This window comes from Lissotriton helveticus, chromosome 11, assembly GCF_964261635.1.
Source record: "Lissotriton helveticus chromosome 11, aLisHel1.1, whole genome shotgun sequence".
Classification (NCBI taxonomy): Eukaryota; Metazoa; Chordata; class Amphibia; order Caudata; family Salamandridae; genus Lissotriton; species Lissotriton helveticus.
Window position 1 is genome coordinate 472,174,889 of NC_136072.1, and position 22,099 is coordinate 472,196,987.

Genomic DNA, 22,099 nt, shown 5'->3' on the forward strand with positions numbered 1-22,099 from the left:
CCCGTCCACATCAAACATCATCACAGGCTCCTACACTCTCAATACTTCTGGTACCACTAACCCTATCTAACACAAACAAATCCCACATGTCTAATTGTGTCCTGAGTCCTGAAAAGCAGTAACCCCAACTTTGTGTCAGCGACCACAGTACCTCACTCCCTACGATTAGTGAGGAGTATTTACAGATTGAAGTCTGCCGACAAGTGGTGCCACTGAACCTGCACTATGCAGACCGGTGGAACCACCAACGTATGCACAAGTCTGTACGCCCTTTCTCATCGCTACCTTTGACCTACACTACGGTCAGCAGTCCTCACAATTCAGATACAGTCCTGATTCCACATGATGCAGTCCAGTAGGCAAGACACATTGCTCCCAGTGCGACCCGTCCACATGAAACATCCTCACAAGCTCCTACACTCTCAATGCTTCTGGTACCACTAACATTATTTAACACAAACAAATCCCACATATCTAACTGTGTCCTGAGTCCTGAACAGCAGTGACCCCAGCTTCGTGGCAGCGACGACAGCACCAGACTCCCTTCAGTCTTATTTGTTGTTCTTTTCTTTAAATATTTTTTTTTATATGTAAATCTATACATGACTAAGATTCTTCTTTGTTCAACCGCACACAGATACTTCTGGGCCCAAGAAGGTTGTTGGGGGTATGTTGGTAATGTGGAAAAAGGGTGCGTTACCTCCTAATGTGGAGAGAGGGAGCGTCCAAAGGAGTATCATTCACAGAAAGAACTATGATATGTTTTCACAAATGCCTCGGACAGATACCAGCTGATGGGCTAAATCACAAAATAGTTTTTGAATACTTATGTAGTGCGAACTATGAACAGTTCGGACCCAGGCTCGCACAGCGAAAGCTGCGGCCCATCCGCTCGACTCACAGACACAGTACTATGAGCCGTCTGCGTCATTGTATGTATCCCTGCCCTGGTCCGTCATACGCCACGCCAATTATGTTCCAACGTTGGCCCCACATAGCTACCAGTCACAGGCGTACTTGCTGTTGGTGTGCAGGTCAGTGGGCTAGTTCTCAATATCTCACGGCCATTCCCTGAGGGCAAGTTTGCACACACACCACACTCATCCCGCACATGTGGCACAGGCCATGTCACCACGCAAATATAATAGATCAACAACTTCACATCCTTTATTGCCGGTGCTGACTAGCTGGTGAACAGTCAACGGGTCTCAACCATAAAGACTCCACAAAAACGTGCACATAAGGTTAGTCGTACCTTCAACTATATGACCGTCAGCAGCCTACCATCCCCTTGGCGCGGACTTCATATGCATAGAGTTACTGCCACCCCAAACTCATGTGGCCATCAGGAGCCTACCACCACGTGCAACTAACTTGAGTTCCACAAGCTTAGCGGCACCAAACCCTAAGGTGCTCTTCACCATTGACTACTCACGACTCAGCGACATGTATGAGATATGCCAGGCCGGGCAGAAGTTTAAGTGGTCTCCACCATACACTACTCAGCGACATCTATCAGATCAGCGAAGTAAACGATGTGGTCTCCGCCATTCAAGACTCAACGACATCTGTAAGATGCGCGCAGAATGTGATGTGGTGTCCGCCATTCAGGACTCGGACTCTGCAACACATCTGAGATCGGCGGGGTTTTGACAGGCATGTACAGTCCACCCACTGCTGCACACTCCGATAGCACCAAGTAATTATTTGCTAATCGATGCGCAGAGGCGACAGTCTCTCTCTCTCTCTCTCACTATCCTCTCTTCTCACTCTCTCTCTCACTCTCTTCGTTCCTTTCCTTCTACCTCTCTCCCTTATCCCTTTCTCAATCCCTTTCTTTCCTTCCCTCTCTTTTTCTCTCTTGCTTGTTTTTCCTTCTCTTATTTTCTCTATCTGTCCTTTCATATGCACATTACACTAGTCCTTATTTCGTGCTTTATTTTCCAAGCTCTGTCGTCGACATCCATGGTCCCCACAGGAATCTTCCACCTTGTTGTTTTCGATTATATTTGTTGAATTTCATTTATTGGAATTTATTTTTTTATAAATAAATTCCTTAAAAGAAAAATTTGAGAATAGTTTATGGTTGATATAACTTTATTAAAAAAATAAAGTTTGACAAAAAAATTATAAACCTTTTCGATTTTTTTTCTTAACTGCTGTGTGACTCTTTCTAGTTCTTATTACTGTTTTTTGCTGGTATCCACCATGTTGTTAAATTTTAGAGCACTTATCGCGGGAATACTAGTAATCTCTCCAGTTAGCACCAACTTCTGAATACTGTATTAGATTTATCTCAACTTTAGTTGCATTAAAGTGCTAATAATTAAATGCAGAGTAGACGTTCCCGTGCAAAAAGACACGAGGTGCACCTTTTTGATTTATTCTACATACTAAAATCCTGTATTGAATTGCACTGAGGTAGTCCCTGCACTTACAGTGTACACTCAAAATCAATTAAATATTATCAGTGTATTTATATTGATTAGGAATAGTGTGTCAGATGCTGGATCTTGACGGGATACATTACCCATTCCGTATATATTTTTTACACACAAACAAATGACATCACAACTTTCACAACTACAATATAAAACTAATTCCGGCTAAAACCCACGTTACTACCAAGAATTTTAAGCGTGCTTTCTGCTGGTGTTAAGCAGGACGACTACCTGCAGCATGAAAGGAAACACAGCAAAGAGACACACCAAAACAACCTCAGGTGCCATAGAGTCAATGACCACAATACAGGGATACCCTGGAGGGCCACAAGACTCACTACAACAACCTCAGGACCACCAACGCACCCCAAACCCGCATCTGAGCCAGTGTATCAGTGTGGTGATTGTGTTAGCTTGATAAGCAAATGCCCTACAACACCACAATGTGCCGTCTTCAGCAGACATTACCATGTCACCTCAGCGTTAGCAGTGACCCTGGATATGTCGCTACGCACGCATCCTCCTGCAAGCACAACATAGGTGTGCTGGTCCGGCCTACACAAGTCAGCGCAGGGGTGTGCGTATCCCACAAGGGAAATGGGGTGTCTCCTACATGTCCGTGTGCAGGAAGTGCAGTAACTGTGTCTCTGTGTTCTGATGTAGCCTGCCACAAGGGCCGCAGCAGACAATGTTGTAAAGTGGCATCCACTACCACCAAACGGCACTCTCATGGTGTGGTTCGAATGCCGCACAACATGCCAAAATATGCATTACAATGCTGTGCCGTACGAGTGCACAGGGTTCAACAGCGCACCGTAGAAAAGTATGGAGGCTCGAGGGAAGGAGGAACAGCTGTTTGGCAATGCAACACACAATGAACCCACCCATGTGCCACGTGCTGGACATCTCATCCATGATGGACACAGTTGCACACATCCAACAACACCCACGACCGGCCTTTGTACACATCCTATATGAATGCAGCATGGTTTTTACTTGTATGCTCGTTCAGCGCTGTGATGTTGCCGGGTTGTGTAACTTATGCTCCTTGTTGGTGTGTTTCATTTTGGCCATTGTTTATCTATACTTGTGCTGTACTTCACTGTACATGTATGTCATTGTACCCATCTCCCCCAGTCCCCCACTCCCTGCTTCTTCCTCTTCCTGCTGCTCTTCTTTCTATAATGTTGTTCCTCCACACATAGATACATATAAAGAACAGATTAGAATAGTTCCTTGATTATTTTAGGTTGCAAAACTTCTCTCTATTACTGTTTTTCTAATTTTCCATATAAACTGTTTTTTTTAATGTTCAAGTACACATAGAAGTCAAAATGCAACGTATTGTATCAACACACTTTCTAGAGCATTCTACAACACATGGAGGTTAAAAGTTCATACATTTTTTTTAAACTAACAATATTTTTTTGCGACATTTTCTTGAACATTTAACGGCACCTGCAGCTTAAAAGTTCACAATTGTTTTAAGTTTGAACACTGCATTCCAAATGGAAGTAGCAAGTGTAGTTGAGTTGACCAAATGTTATCCTATAATATATACTCCACGTTCAAACTGCTTTTTCTTAACCAATTACAAAGATGCTTTTCTACAAAACGAATGTGCACCCTACTTTTAAAAAACAATCCTTTTCATCTCCCAATCAAGTACCATTTTGTATGTGAAAAAAACTAGTTCCCCATCGTTAAACATATCTCTTATTCTACAAAGGAACTGCATGAGCTACAGACATCTTTCCATACCTTCCAGCCATACCTTCAAAATGCTAGTGTGGATCATAGGACATAGCTATGTTTTCTGGTGCAAGAGGTATGCAGAACAGAGACGTATTGACTTAGACCTAGGTTTACAAAATGTGGACATAAATGGTTTCCACAGAGAAGATGGAAGTGGCACCAATTGTTCCCTTTGGTCAAAACCTGTTTGCATCTCCAACACCCTGACCTCATGATTGTGCACTGTGGTGGAAACGACCTAGGCCATTGACTGGGGTAGGTTTGGAAATGCTTATGAAAGACACCTTTGGACAATTGATGTTACTTTTGCCTCAAACTGTCTTTGTATATTCCATTATATCCCATAGACAAAAGTGGAAATGGTCCAAACAATTTTGTCCTCAGATTGAAAATCTCAGAAGAAAGTCAACAAAGCTGTGTTGGCATACCTCAGAGACCACAAAATGGGGTCCATCTACCACAACAACATACGTTTTGATATGGTGGATATCTACAGAAGTAAGGAAACTTCACAGATCAGGAAAACCGAGTTTTCCTGAATAACTTGAAACTGTGCATCCGCACTTATATGGAGCTCCAACTAATGAACACAAGGTCTCTTTATAGAGCCACCCTATAACTTACAACTTAGGCACGCTATTTTAGGGCCACATAACGGCAACTCCCGGACCCTCACCAACATTTTTTCTCCACACAGCTGTGGCGCAGTAGCCAGACCATATCACTTTGAAAGCACAGAGCTGTTGCTTTTATCCCCAGCTCTACTCACCCATAGGGGTGAGTAGTTTGCGCTTTACAAATACCGTATTGATTTACCTTCGCACTCCCTGTACACCACTGCCTAAGCACCATATACTAGTTGAACAGGTGTGACACAGTGCCCAGAGCACATGACTTCACAGCTTAGCACACACAGTTTAGGCTCACGGTTTCATCCCCGACTGCAGCAGCAGCTCAATTTAGCAGCATGACACTCTAGGCAATACCTCACTTAATTTCCGTACCCAGCACTTTCAGACCGATAGGGGTCAGTAGTTCAACAGCTTTACCCCGAGTCCATCAGCAACTCAGTTTACTCCCCCAGTGCCATCAGACCCATGAGAATAAGTACTTAGCACTTTCCAAATACCAAATTGATTTGATACACGCAAATTTACCTTCTCACTCCCTCTATAACACCCCCTAAACACCATACTCAAACTACAATGTTTGAAACAAAAGTTCCTTCAAGTAGCTATAAATACATGCTGATACTACTTGGACAGATGTGGCACAGCGGCCAGAGCACATGACTTCACAGTATATGACACACAGTTTGGGCTCACGCTTTCATCCCTGAGTCCGGCAGCAGCTCAGCTTACCACCAAGAGACTCTAGACAATCCCTCACATATTTTCCATACCCTAAGACTTTCAGACCAGTACGGGTCAGTAGTTCATCCTAGTAGGTATAAACACATGCTGACACTACCTCCACAGGTGTAGTGCAGCGGCCATGGCACATGACTTCACACCATAAGACACACAATTTAAGCTCACTTTAATCGCTGATTCCCGCCCCAGCTCACCTTAGCAGCATCACATTCTACGCAATACCTCACTTAATTTCCGTAGCTCAGAATTTTCAGACCAGTAGATATGAGTAGTTCGCTTCGCACCCCCTGAATACCATACCCTAAACACCCCACAGAGGTTACAGTGCTCCTACCCTCCTCTTTCCTACGTTTTTCGCCCTTTTTTCCCCTTACTCGCTTCAACGAAATAACAAAATGGCGGCCAACACTTCCCTGTTCCATTAGACTCTAGACAGTATCTCAAATATTTTCCGTACCACAGGACTTTCACACCAGTACGGGTCAGTAGTAGTTCATCCTAGTAGGTATAAGCACATGCTAACACTACTTCCTCAACTGTACTGCAACGGTCAGGGCACATGACATCAAAGCATAACACACACAGTTTGGTCTCACGCTTTAATCCCCGAGTTGTGCACCAGCTCACCATAGCAACATCACACACTAGGCAATACCTCACTTAATTTCTGTAGCCCAGCACTTTCACTCGGGTAGGGGTCAATACTTCGCTTCGCACCCCCTCTATAGCACACCCTAAACACCCCACAAAGGTTACAGTACTCCTACCCTCCTCTTTCCAACTTTTCCCCCTTACTCGATACAACAGAATCACAAAATGGCATCCAACACTTCCTAGTTGCAACGGCACACAGCGCTCGCAGCCAAAATAAGCAGCAAGCTCGCGCGCATAACGCCTCAGCCAATCAGATTGCAGAATTCCTAAATATCGATTTCTGTAAATTTCAATATTTCTCAAAAACTACTAAACAGATTTACACCAAATCAACAAAAGCGTGCTTTCTAGACCAAGACCCTTCTCCCTGCCAAGCTTGGGATAATTCCGTTCACCCGTTCGACCTGTAGCCTTGTCTAAAGTTTCCTATGGAAATTAATATTGAAAAAACACATTTTGGGACCCCCATTTATTCTCGGCCCCCCCTTGACGAATCCCCCCAACCTTTGAACATGGGAGCTGATCTCAACAAAGAATTAGTTTTGAAAATTTCTCGAAAATTCGTCAATCGGTGCCAAAGTTATTGGGAATAGAATGTTACCATTTTCCCATAGTAACTAGGTCCTAACCCTTGCTGTTGGGATGAAATATAATTGTTTAAAACATCAAAGAGTGGTGATTGAACTGTCCCCTTAAAGCTGGAAGAATTTTGGACTTGGTCCCTTTTCAGTGTTTATGAAGCTACGTTTTTTCAACCTGTAACGAGCCCATTGGTGGAGAAGCAACTGGCTTTGACAAAGAGTCATGGGACTCGAAACGCGTTATGCCTGAAATATTAATTTTAATAAAAAGAAACCTGAAGAGAATTGCTGGTGTGGGCTGGATTGCGTCGCAGTAGCAGCGCGTGAGCTTTTTTGTATATATATATATATATATATATTACCTACTGGCGGTCGCCAGTAGGTATATATAGTTAGGATTTTTTCCCTATGGGATTTTTGAAAATTCTATGTCTAATAACTTTGGCGTTTGTGGACGGAATTGGATGAAATTTTCTGGAAAATGGAACATTTTGTTTCTGAGCAGCCCCTGAAAATTTGGGGGGTGTTCGTCCAGGGGGGGCCGAGAAAAAAGGGGGGTCCCAAAACGTGTTTTTAACATTGAGTTTTCCATAGGGCGGTTGGCCTCACTTTTAGCCCGAACGGCTGAATGGATTTGCACGAAACTTGGCAAAATTGTAGGGACTGGTAGCCCGATGTGCCTTTTGTAGGTCTCAATATATGTGCTCCAGTGGATTTTGAGAAATTAACGTTTAAAAAAAGATATATATCTGTAACAGCGGACCGGGCAGCTCCCCGGTTCGCGGACCGGGGCGCGTACCAGAACTTCGCGTAGCGAAGCTGATTGGCTCTCCGGCGTCTGTCAACATTCTAAACAGTCCGGAGCGGCCGCCATCTTGTCTCTCGGTAGGATCGAGAGACAAGAGGAGGCCAAAACAAAGGGGGAAATAACCATAAGGGGGCATAGTAGATCCTCCCTGACCCCCTAGGTTTAATGTGGAGGCTTTAAAAGGGCCCCGTGGGGCAAAAAAAAAATTAAAAAAATTTTGTTTTTTTTCGTGGGTAGCGCCCGGTCCGCGAACCGGGAAGCGTTCTGGGCAGCGTACTGCAATGAAAAATGAATGAGAGACTTTTCAAATGCAGTATGTTAATTGATTGTTGGTTTTGTTGATTATTTTTTATTTTTTTTATTTTTTAAGCAATTATTTATTATTGTGATTGTGTTTGAAAATGTAATAACATTTCTAACATTTAACTAGTTTATGAATTACATATAAAAATGATTAAAGACTCAAACAATTTTTTAATATTACATACAATTTTATTTTTCAGATTGTTTTTCAAAATTTAATAGAACGTCTAGCATTTGACTGTCCGGTATGTCCTCTTGTTGAGTGAACATAAGTTCCCACATTTGACCGTCATCATAATGAAGTAAATGATCCACAGATTCTACACATTGAACTAATTCATGGTCCCGTGATTCATCCATGAAATCTGAGTCATCATTGTCCTCAATATCTTTTTCTGTGTTGTTCTCCAGAACAATTTCGAAGGAAACATTCTGCTCACCTTCCATTTTATTGCTGTAATTTGCATAAAAAATAAATATATCAGTAGAGATAGGGCACTGTTGGGTTTAAGTTCAGACAGGTACTTGTGAGTTTATAACAGAGAAGTAATCTATGGGCACTGTATGGTTTCAGGCGTGAAGTAGTACTATTAAAAAGTGCCTGTGAAGAAGCCTAAGTAAATTCATAATTATACCACAGAAACCTAAATCAATCCATAATTAAAATAAAGAAGCCTTTCTCAATGTCTAACTCTTACAGAGGGATAGTATATAACTATCTGAAAATGTTTTCAAATTTATAAAATAATATCTCACCTTCTAAAAACAAGTTTAAGTTGTGAGTGAAAATTATCTTGCAATGTAGTTCAGGAAGTAGTAGTCAAAATGGCTGTGTTTCTCTCTCTTCCTTTATATATATTCAGGTACATAACCAATCAAATGTCAGGTAAAAAAAGTAGAAAATGAAAGTAACATCTTCATTGGTTGTCAATTCCAACACTTCAGATGTGTTTTGTGAAGTAATTTACCTCAGGGTATTTAGAGAGGTCTACAGGCTAAATGACTAAATGGAATTCCAATCAAATTTGTGAAAATGGTAGGGATTGGTATGTAGTATGAGCTAATCTATATTTGGTGAAATTGTCTCCAGTGGCTTTTCTGTGAACTACTTTCCCACTTTTTTTGATGGTGCGCTTCCCAGGGAGCGACCCGGTACGCGAACCGTTGAGCGCCTCGGTTCGCGGACCTTAAGCGTTCCGGGAGTCCACCATTTTGTTTTTCGGTCGAATTAAGATACAAGATGGAGGGTAAATAATGTTCAGAATGGGTAGAAGGGGGCACGGTAGAGTTATCTTGACCCCCTAGGTTTTGTGAGGGTGGCTGAGGAGGCTTATATGTGCGAAAAAAACCAATTTTTTAAAACATTTTCGCGAGGTTAGCTCCCGGTTCGCGTACCGGGTAGCGCCCCAGGGAGCGTACTTTGTTGAAAATTAGTGAAAAATGTTAGAGTAAAATAATAATTGTGAGTGATTAGATGTAGGGTAGCTCTGAGAAGAGCTTTTGGGTTTATGGTACATTTAGGTACTTATAAGTAGGTACCAATGCACATTCTTAAATTCAGAGTGAAAATTCTGTTGCCCTCATCTGAGAAGTGAACTCCATCTCCTCTGTAGATATCTTGCATGTAGTAACGCAAGTTATTGTTGTACAGGGAGCCCATTCCATGGTCTCTCATGTAAGCTGAAACAGATTTGTTTACATGCTTCCTCGACTTCTCAATTTGTGGACTAAATTGCTTGGACCACCTCCATTTCTGTCTTTGGCATATATTTGAATATACCAAGGCAGTCTGAGGAAAAGGTGCCATTAATTGCTCAAAGGTGTCCTTTAAAAGCATTTCCAGACCTACACCAGTCAAAGTGCCCAAGTCATTACCTCCACAGTGCACAATTAACAGGTCAGGCTTGGGCAAATGCATAAAGGTTTTCACCAATGGTATCAATTGGTGACATTTTAATCCTCTGTGGCCAAACCACTTAATTTCCACATCTTGTAAATTGAGGTTAGGTAATTTCCTGTTTTCAACGTACCTTTGAGCCCAGTGAATATAACTATGTCCAACAATCCAGACAGAAAACATGGTGAGAGAATGTTCTCCTGCAGTCAGATGAAGTGTGGCAATGAAATGGCAGTTGAAAAAATGAGAGTGTAAAATGAAAAAAAACTGTGGAGTTTCTGTGTTCATGAAGCAGTAACAGTGATTGGTGGATTTTGATTGCTGAAAACAGAAAGTTAGGGTGCACAGATGTGTTCTTTGAAAGATGTATTTTGAGTGGTCAATAAAAAATCATTAAATGAAAGAATGCACTGGATATGCAGGTGCACTGAGAGTTCAGAGTTCAATTGCAACATTGTTGTGTGAACTTGCAAACAACAGAGGTCTTCCAAGAGGTGGTTGCCATGCAGATAAGGCAGAAATGGCAGAGGGGGGATGGGTTTTCATTTGAAAAAAAGTGAGGGAAGACTTTTCATTGTCTGACATGAGAGATATGTGTGAAGAATTACAGCATTTCTGTGCTTTTGATAGCTGCAGACTCTGGAGTGCATACCTTTTGCTCTGCTGAAGACAAATTGGTGTGTTTCTGAGACTGTTTTCAAACTCAAAGTATTTGCTAAGGTGAGAAAATATTTCTTTAATTTAGATAGAGAATAGTGTGCTTTAAGGAGAAAATTATGAATTATGTGGCGCAAATTGCTTGTAAATATGCTCCCACCTGTGCATGGAAAATTTAGATTTTGAATGTTTGTGTTACATAGCCATGTTAAAAGTGATACAAACATGCTGCAAAGGCAATCAAAAAACGCTTTCATGTGTCTTAAGGACATTTTAAGTCATTTTCCCATGTGCAGTGTTTTGAAATTATGATTTGAAAATCGTTTTTGGGGAAAAGGAATTGTTTTTAAATTTATGACAAGGACATAATGGTGTATGCTTCTTTATAAGGCAATTGACTGTCCCTGATGTTATTTTTCCCATTTTAATGTAAGACCTTTCTCTGTGGCGCAAATTGCTTGTAAATATGCTCCCACCTGTGCATGGTAAATTTAGATTTTAAATGTTTGTGTTACATAGCCATGTTAAAAGTGACCCAACCATGCTGGAAAGGTAATCAAAAAACGCTTTCATGTGTCTTAAGGACATTTTAAGTCATTTTCCCATGTGCAGTGTTTTGAAATTATGATTTGAAAATCGTTTTTGGGGAAAATGAATTGTTTTTAAATTTATGAGAAGGACATAATGGTGTATGCTTCTTTATAAGGCAATTGACTGTCCCTGATGTTATTTTTCCCATTTTAATGTAAGACCTTTCTCTGTGGCGCAAATTGCTTGTAAATATGCTCCCACCTGTGCATGGTAAATTTAGATTTTGAATGTTTGTGTTACATAGCCATGTTAAAAGTGACCCAACCATGCTGGAAAGGTAATCAAAAAACGCTTTTATGTGTCTTAAGGACATTTTAAGTAATTTTCCCATGTGCAGTGTTTTGAAATTATGATTTGAAAATCGTTTTTGAGGTAAAGGAATGTTGTTAAAATTTATGTGCGCCATATGCCCCCAAATTTCTTTTTCAGCGGTGCAGCAGGGTGTTATTGAGACACCCCTGCACCTTTGGAAAAATTCCTATTTTGTGATGAGCTAATTGCTAATCGCAAATTGCAACCTTCATTCCTATGAGCGTCCTAGCCCATGGAAATGAATGGGTAATTTGCAATTAGCAATTTGCTCATTGCAAATTAGGAATGGTAAAGAATCGCTATTTATGATTTGAAAATCGTTTTTGAGGTAAAGGAATGTTGTTAAAATTTATGTGCGCCATATGCCCCCAAATTTCTTTTTCAGCGGTGCAGCAGGGTGTTATTGAGACACCCCTGCACCTTTGGAAAAATTCCTATTTTGTGATGAGCTAATTGCTAATCGCAAATTGCAACCTTCATTCCTATGAGCGTCATAGCCCATGAAAATGAATGGGTAATTTGCAATTAGCAATTTGCTCATTGCAAATTAGGAATGGTAAAGAATCGCTATTTATTCCTTAAAATTCGCTATTTTGGAAATGCAAAATAGTTATATGATACATATGGCGGTTGATGTCTAACAAGATAAGAAGCTTAGGGATACATTTATGATGACTGGCGCAATGAAGTGGACATCACTTACTTCATTGGTAGAGCTTTACATGTATTATCTCCTCTGTATTCTTCATCAAGCGTAACTTTAATCTGCAATCCTGAGTAGGCCTCACCTTAAACAAACCTCTGGATAGGCCACATCTTATTGTCATCCTGAATTAATCATTTAAAATGCTAGGGACAGATTTATGATAGGTGTATGCCTCTTTTGCGCCACTTAGAAAACACTGTCCATGGGGAAATGACTTAAAATGTCCTTAAGACACATGAATGTGTTTTTTTAAAACGTTTGCAATTTTTTTGGGTCACTTTTAACATGGCTATGTGACTCAAACAGTCAAAATCTAAATTCGCCATGCACAGGTGGGAGCATATTTACAAGGAATGTGCTCCATGGGGAAAGGTCTTATGATGTAATATGGGAAAAATGACATCAGAGACACTGAAATGCCTTATAGAGAAGCATACACCATTATGTCCTTGTCATAAATTTGCAAACCATTACTTTTCCCCAAAAACGATTTTCAAATCATAATTTGAAAACACTGCACATGTGGAAATGACTTAAAATGTCCTTAATTCAAAATTTGCTATTCCTTATTTTGCAATTGCACTGAAGGATTTGCAAATTTTGCGATTCCTTAAATGCAATGTATCAAACAAAAAATATGTAAAAAATGATATTAAGGATTTGGAAACTACCACCAACTTCTAGTTTGTGGTAATTTGCAAATTCTTTTCAAAAAGCATTTTTTTCTAAAAAACAAAAGGTCCCATATGACACCCATACATGCCCTTAGGGCATGTATGTGTGCCATATGCACCCAAATTTCTTTTTCAGGGGTGCAGCAGGGTGTTCTTGAGATACCCCTGCACGCTTGAAAAAATTCCTATTTTGTGATGAGCTAATTGCTAATCGCAAATTGCAACCTTCATTCCTATGAGCCTCCTAGGCCATGGAAATGAATGGGTAATTTGCAATTAGCAATTTGCTCATTGCAAATTAGGAATGGTAAAGAATTGCTATTTATTCCTTAAAATTAAATTTTTTTCCTTAAAATTTGCTATTTAGGAAATGAAAAATAGTTTGATGGTACATATGGTGGTTCATCTGTAACAAGATAAGAAGCTTAGGGATACATTTATGATGACTGGCGCAATAAAGTGGACATTACTTACTTCATTGGTAGGCCTTTACATGTATTATCTCCTCTGTATTCTTCATCAAGCGTAACTTTAATCTGCAATCCTGAGTAGGCCTCACCTTAAACAAACCTCTGGATAGGCCACACCTTATCGTCATCCTGGATTAATCATTTAAAATGCTAGGGACAGATTTATGATAGGTGTATGCCTCTTTTGTGCCACTGTGCGTCACTTTTATGATGCAGCGGCGGTGCAAAAGATTTGCTATGAGGCGACAAAATTACAAATTGATGCATTTAGGCAGATGTGTCATGGTGTAAAAAAAACGTACCACATGAAACCAATGCAGCAGTGATGCAAAAGATGCACCATGTCGCAAGACAGGCCTCACTTGGGGCCATATGTATCAAGCTAATTAGCATTCGCAAAGATCAAAATTCTACGAATTTCGGCCTTTGCAAATGTAAATTAGACAAATGGTATGTATCAAACAAGTTTGATGCAAAATAAGGAGTAGCAAAATTTGCTATTCCTTATTTTGCAAGTGCACTGAAGGATTTGCAAATTTTGTGACTACTTAAATGCAATGTATCAAACAAAAAATATGTAAAAATGACATTAAGGATTTGGAAACTTGTGGTAAATTGGTGGTAATTTGTGAATTCTTTTCAAAAAGCTTTTTTTTTAAAAAACAAAAGGTCCCATATGATGCCAACACATGCCCTTAGGGCATGTATGTGTGCCATATGCCCCCAAATTTCTTTTTCAGGGGTGCAGCAGGGTGTTCTTGAGACACCCCTGCACCCTTGGAAAAATTCCTAATTTGTGATGAGCAAATTGCTAATCGCAAATTAAACCTTCATTCCTATGAGCCTCCCAGCCCATGGAAATGAATGGGTAACTTGCAATTAGCAATTTGCTCATCGCAAATTAGGAATGGTAAAGAATCGCTATTTATTCCTTAAAATTCGCTATTTAGGAAATGCAAAATATTTTGAAGATCACTGTTATTGTTTTACTGTTTGGTAATAATGGTTAATAACATTTTTTAATATATTTTACCACAGATTCAACTGCAGATTATTTCAAGATTTCACCATGCCTACAATAGAAAGACAGAGAAAGGCTGCAAAACGTCAAAGACAGCAGGTGAAAAAAAATAAGCAGCAGTTCTCTAACAAAAAGATTTGTCAAGTCACGAAGAAAGCACAGGGTAAGAGCACAAAACAATTCATAAGAAATATGTGTAGTAAAAAAAATATTACTACAGAAAATGTTTCAGTCCATAAAACGAGAAGGAATTCAAATGGAAAGGAAAGACCAATGAAAAATGTTACTGCTAGAGCAAGAGATAACTCTGTGCATGATAGTAGAAGGAAACAACAGTTTAGGGAGATTCGTAAACGAATGTTCCGCAACAGGATAATTGGCAATATTAAGAAACGTCAACAGAAACTGGTTTTTTATAAGAGAAAAAAAAAAGTTGAGAAAGTTATTGATCAGGCATTTGAAATTAAACATAAGTTATTTATTTTGATAATCAATAGAATTAGGAAGCTAAACAAGGCAATTTATGATTTCAAAAGAAATAGTAGATGGAAGAGAATAGTTAATCGTAGTAATTTTTGTGAAGTTTTTTCTGGAGAATGGATGCATAGTTCAAGCTGTGAGGCATTTTTTAATGAGGAGAGTTATTTCCAGGATAATGATTTGGTGCATGCAGTTGACACCAGTGGTCGTGCTTATGAAGTGAAAGATGGTTGTCCAGTTGAAAAAGAAAAACTTGTGACAACAGAGGCAGAAGAGGTGTTAGGTAATGAGGTTTTAGGAAGACGTGCTAAGGGTCCTGTGTACACCTGGAAGTGTCGTAGTATTTGCAGTGTGCGACAGGATTCCATCAATTTGCTTTGTGATTTTGTACGGTCATTTAATAAGAAAAGTTTGAAGCAGAAAATAAGGTTGTTGCAAGAATTAGATCCTTGCAGAGTGAGAGAAGTGACAGGTTTGCATGGTCATTCACTGGCTTGTCTTTCCAGGAGAGTATGCCAGAGTGTTTTTCATCATTTCAGGATGCTAGCAGTGCATCATAATAAAGTGAGGAAATTAGTTAGAATGTTGTATTATGCTAAGAGTCCAGCAATTATGCTTAGAAAATTATGTGCTGCTCTTTTGCATGGTTCTGAAATAGATGTGAAGAATATATGTGAAGAAATTGAGTTTTGTTACTTTGGAAGTAAAGAGGAGAATGTTGAAATTGAGCAAGAAGAAGAGGGTCATGTGGAAGATAGTGTACAGGTTTCCAGTACAGATAATTTCCAGAGGGAAATTGCGACATTTGAGGTGAAATCAAGTGAGAGGCCTAATTTCACTTGTGTGTGTTGTCGACGCACTTATTATAAGAATCAGACTAAGTTAGTGGATTTATATGCAAAAAGTGAAAGGGAAAATAATAGTGAATGGAAGGATTTTGCAACATACTTGATGGTAGAAAATTGTTTTGATTTGGGATTGGATCAACGTGTGTGTACTTATTGTTGTTGCAAATTAAATCAAAACCAGATGCCTGCTAGAGCAGTTCATAATAATCTGGAATTGGTTGAGATTCCTTCTGAATTGAAGGATTTAAATACTTATGAATCTATTTTGATTCAAAGTATCCATCCCTTTCAGGCTATTGTAAGAATGGAGCCAAAGACAGGGAAATTGCCTCCATCAGATTTACAGAGAGGATTAAAGGGAAGAGTTGTTTATTTGCCTCTAGATTTGAAGAAAAACATTAACACAATTGGAGTAGAAAAAGTGGAAGAGGAACCTCTGGTTATCTTAGTTAATGGGGTTCCGACAAAGAATAAGAAAATATGGCAAGATTTAGTAGATGTTAGGAAAGTTAAAAAGGCAACATTGTATTTGAAAAAAAATAATAAATACTATAAGAATGTATATGTTGCAGAAGAGGAAGTAAGTGAGGAAGAGGATAGTGATTTGTGTGCTGGTCAAATTGAGAAAGTAGAACCCTCTACTAGTGAAGAAATATATGAACATTATAGTGTTCATCCTTTGCATTCCAAGGAAGTCATGGGGAATGCTATTGAGTTGTTTCAAATGAAACAAGCCAAAGGGAGTCCCATTAGTGTTTGGGAGGAAAGTTTGGAAGCTCGGTGTTTCCCACAGCTTTTTCCAACAGGTCAGGGAGGAAGATATGATGAGCGACCTCATCAAATTCCTGCTTCTGAATACCGGACTTTGCGATTGTATGCAGGAGATGCTAGGTTTCGACAATGCATTCCTTATTTGTTTCATCTCCTATTTGAAAGCGATCTGTCTGGACTGTCATATGCAGTGAACCACATCTTGAAAAGTGGTATACACATGCAAAACATCTCGGCAAGTGACTTTATGGATAAAGTCAATGTCCAAGACAGTATTTTGGATTCTCACCTAATTAATCTCATGGCGTGTCAGCGTGGTACTAATGAGTACTGGTACCGTCGTCATGGTGATTTAAAATGTATGCTGAGGAACTTAGGTACTCCCACATGGTTCCTCACTCTGAGCTGTGCCGAGTATGGCTGGGAAGACTTACTTGAATTTCTACGAGAGGCAAATGCTAACGTAGATAACATCGAATTCAAGACACCCGGAGAACTGTGCTCTTTGGATCCAGTCAATGTATGTAGGTACTTCAATCATAGATTTGAAGCTATGATGTCTTTCATCATGAATAAGAAGAATCCACCTCTTGGAGAGGTGTTGGATTTCTTCTGGAGAAAGGAGTACCAAGCAAGAGGTGCTCCTCATATACATATGTTGCTGTGGATCAAGGATGCACCTAAATTTGGAACGGATCCAGAAGACTCAGTGATGAGTTTCATCCAACAGTATTCTACGTGTGCTGTTCCAAACGCAAAGGAGAAGAAAAGCCTAAGAGAAAAAGTTCTGCGTTTCCAAAGCCATCGATGTGGAAAGTACTGCCGTCGTAAATTCCGAAACAAGGACAAGTTCTACACTAAATGTCGTTTCGGCTTTCCACGACCGGTGATTTCTAAAGGAAGAGTAAACAGTTTGATGTCTTCGCTGCGACACAATGTCATGAAGAAATCACCTAAAAACACTTACAATTTGAAGAGGAACGAAGAGTCCAAGTACATCAACGACTACAACCCGGTGATTTTGTCCATGTGGAATGCTAACATGGATATACAGTTTGTGACTGATAACTGTATGGCTGTGGCTCGGTATGTGACGTCTTACATCACCAAAAAAGAGAAGACAGAATTGAAGGATATGTGGGAGGACATTTCCAATGAAAAGAGCCTCAGCAAGAAGTTGTACAGTTTCAGTCTGAAGATGTTGTCGCATCGAGAAATCGGAGCGTACGAATGTTCTGACCGGTTGTCTTCAGCAAGTCTTTATGCCAAGTCCAGGAGTATTATTTGGGCGAGTCTTGGTCTTGCAGCAACGCGTAATCGAGTTCTCAAACCTGTGCGGGAAATTGAGTATTTGGCGGAAAAGGAGCCAAACAGTACCGACATTTTGAAGACAAACATGTTGGATACATATTATCCAAATCGAAGCAGTCACCTCGAGAATGTTTGTCTGTATGAGGTTCTGCAAAATTACATATTCAAGAGGAACATCAAAGAAGATACTGAGAAAGGAGTGTATGCTGTAATAGGAAGTGAGGGATGTCTGGTCAAGCAAAGAAAATGCCACTTGGTAAACCATCGAAAATTGAGTGGCGAATCTCCTGAAAAAAAGGAGTTTTTCTATTTAGCACTTTTGCAACTTTTCAAGCCTTGGCGTGCAGAAGAGGAACTGCTTGGAGATTTCCTCTGTTACGAAGACTCTTTCAATGCCGCCAAGGAGACCATAGAATGTCCTGCTTTTCCCAAATATGTAGAAATGTTGAATGCGGAAATTGAGCAGGAAGCAACGATTGCAGCCGAGATTGCCAGAGACAGTTCTCAGGACAGTCAGAGTTCTGCTTCATTGAGTCAGGATCCACTAGGAGGACCTGTTATCGAAAATGAAGCTGCCACTGCTATGAATGAAGTGGAAAGAGCCATGGCACATGCTCAAGAGGATGCGGTTAACTTAGAAGAGTTGGAAAGACAACTCAACGTTGAGCAGAGGAAAATATATGACGAAGTTACCATGCAAATTGATCATGGATTAAGTCATGATAAGAAAGAGTGCTCATGTACGTCGTTGAAGCCTGTCCGACTGTACGTGAGTGGAGAAGCGGGAACTGGAAAAAGTTTCCTCATTAAAGCAATTTCATGCTATTTGCAGGAAAGGACAGAGTCATCGCTGTCTTGTGTTGTCACTGCTCCAACTGGACTGGCAGCACATAATATTAAAGGGATTACTTTACATCGTTTACTGATGCTGCCAGTGGAGCATGACAACAAATTACAATATCACAAGCTATCTGGAGATGCTTGTTTTGAAGTTTCAAGAATCTTGAGGAAAATGAAACTTCTTATCATTGACGAAGTAAGCATGGTTTCCAATGTCATGCTTGCCTTTGTGCATTTGAGGATGCAAGAAGTTCTCAAAACAGAGTATGATGTGTTATTTGGTGGCAAACACATCATTGTTTTCGGAGATCTTCTGCAGCTGACACCAGTGAAAGGGCAACCTGTGTTCAAAATGCTCACGCATGAAGATACCAGGAAGTGCCTAGGCAGCATTGGCAACGTCAATATATGGTTAAACTTCAATTATGCTGAACTGCATGAAAATATGCGTCAGGCGAAGGATGAAGTTTACAAGACTATTCTACAAGATGTTAGAATTGGAAAAGTGACCGAGCATGGGAAAGAAGCTTTACATGCACGATTACTGTCAAATTTATATCCAGAACAAGATGTTGTGCCTGAGAATATTTTTCAGAAAATTACTGAGAAGAAATCTGGAATATGTTTGATGCCAACTCTTGCAGAATGTGCCAAATTTAACAACAAAATGTTGCATTTAGAAAAGCAAGAGATTGTGAAACTGGAAGCTATTGATAGAGTAGAGCATATGGGATCAACAATTATTTTGTCTGAGAATCTGAAAACAAAATTGGATTCATTAGAGAAGAGTATATCTAAAACTGCAGGTTTTGAAAAGACTCTGAATGTGTGCTTGAACTGCCGTATAATTTTAAGAAGGAATTTACATGTTGAAAGAGGTCTGGTAAATGGATCAATGGGTAATGTTGTTGATTTTGTGAAATACAGAAATAGAGATGGAATTGAATTTTTAAAAATTAAATTTGATGGCATTGAGGAAGTACAGCTAATTGCTCGTTGTTCTGCTAGATTTTTGCTTGTAAAAGACTTATATGTTCGCCGTAAGCAGTTTCCTGTTTGCTTGGCATATGCGGTGACAATCCATAAATCGCAAGGTTTAAGTGTAGACAGTGCATTGGTGAATATTGGCAGTTCTGTGTTCAAGGAGGGTATGGCATATGTGGCATTGTCACGAGTTAGAACTTTATCGGGATTGTACTTGATTGAGTGTGATGTCACAAACATTTGTGCGGATCTAGATTGTGTTAAGGAATACAATAGGTTAAGAAGAGAGTATGCGCCACATTTGCCTCAGTATCCTTTGTTTGAGAAACGTGTGGTAGGCCGGAAACGAAGAAATGAGAACAATACTGGGGAGGTTGTAGCAAAAAGACAAAAAGTCAATGAACCTAAAATTACAAGCAGAAACAAAAAGGATTCTGTTGAAGATGTTGTTGGTTTTCAGTTTGAAAACAGTTCTGGTGTCAACTGCTATGCTAATGTAGTGGTTAATGTTTTGTTTTCTCTAAAAAATGTAAAAGAAGAGATTGTGGTCAATTCTGATCAAAGATTTTGCAGTTTGTTAAATTCTGTGTTAGAGAAATGTAGCACTGATAGAAGAAACATAGAAAGTGTGTCTGAAATTCGAAATCTGTTAGACAGATGTTCAGGCCAAACACAATTCTCTCAAAATATTCAGCAAGATTGTCAGGAGTTTTTAATGTATATGCTTGATGTATTGCATGCTGAAGGTGTAGATGTAGATCAGCTGTTTGGGCTTTCTTATCAATGGCAGCATGACTGCGAGAACTGTATGGTATCAAGTACTACTAGTGTAGACTCAGAAAGATTTATATATTTAACTTTGCCAGACAGTAAATCAGTCTCCTTTAATAAGCTAGTAAAAGCAGCTGATCACAACATGGAGTGTAGCCAATGTAAATCTGAAATGATGTCCACATTATTTATACGAACATATGGCCAGTATGTCATTTTAATGTTCCAACGATGTAGGCCTGATGGAACAAAATTGACAACTTTAATGAAAAATTTTGTAGCTTCGCAGTTGTCAATATCAGGAAGGACTTTTGTAACTGCAGCAATTATATATCATGACGGCCCTTCAATAACATCAGGACATTACACAGCTTATTTAAAGTCTAGAAATGGCTGGTCATTCTGCAATGATTCTGTTTTAATTTTCACAAAAAAATTGCCGTATGACCTTAAAAACTCTTACCTGGTGTTTTTAAAACCAAAATTTTAGGGAAATAAGCTTGGGATGTGCTCTGTGGAATTTCAAGAAGTTCTAATGGCTCCTACACAATTTGGCCTTGAGGATAAGTGTAGTTCAGAGACATAACTTCTAACCATAGGACTGGACGTCATGGAGAAATACATGCACTTTCAATGAGTTCAGAAAAACTGTTTCTTTTTATAAGCTAATTGAAGCAGCCAATCAAAACATGGAGTAGAGGGAATGTAAGTCTGCAATGCTGTCTAATGTTTTACATTGCTTTGTGATTAAAAGTGATGTAGAGAATTAAATAATTGTAGTAGTCATAGAGGTAGTGTAAGTCTGCTTCATAGTAAGCAGTATCAGTGTCATAGGAAATGTAGAACATGACTGAGCAAGAAGGGGAAGATATTACTATTCCAGGATTGTGAAAATGATCTTCAACATTTTAATTCTGAAAGTTGCGGAAATGCCAAATGACGGGATTGGCTTACAAGAAATCCAAGAGTTATAAATGGCTCTGACCAGATTTGGCCTTGTGGAAAATTGTGGTAGAGAGCAAGAAGTCATTTATTGCATGTAATGTGTTTTTAAAAACGATGGAGATTTTCATTCAGAAAGTGGCGGGCTGAAAGTAATAACAGCACAAAAGAGTGTAAGCTGTTCATAGGACATCCTTGGACGTCATGAAAAGTAAGTTAACTTTAACGAGTTCTGAATTTTGATTTCTGATGTTGTATGGGTTTTTTAAACACAATCATTTTGATTGTGTTTTTTTTCCCCGCTGTTACATGATGAATACCTTCAAGTCACTGTTTTTAGTGAAATTTGATACATTCTGAGAACAGCAAAAATAAACCATTTAACATGTATAATTAATTCTGTACTGTTTGCATTTATGATGTATATGTAGAACTGTGTAGGAGGCATGGAGAAGGTGAGGCTTCTGTAAGTGTCAAAGTTGTTGCATGCAGTGCTGCACTTCTGCGTATTCTTTCATATGCTAGACTACATCTGCACAATGAGATACCTAAGCAAAGGAAACACAAGTGATGTGATTGTGAAATGAGCAAAATAAATTGCACGTATTTCAATTACATCACCTGTGTTTCCTATCATTATGAATCACATTGTGCAGATCAAGTTTAGGTCTGTCCAGGGAAACATAGGAGATTTGGACTTTGTTGAAGAGTGCAGTGGACATGACTCACTTCATTGGTAGACCTTCACATGTATTATCTCCTCTGTACTCTTCAACAAGTGTAAATCTCATCTGCAACCCTGAGTAGGCCTCACCTGAAACAAACCTCTGGATAGTAGACATCTTATTGGCATCCTGAAGCAATTATTTAAAATTTTAGTGTCTTGCGACACTTTTCTGAAACAACAGC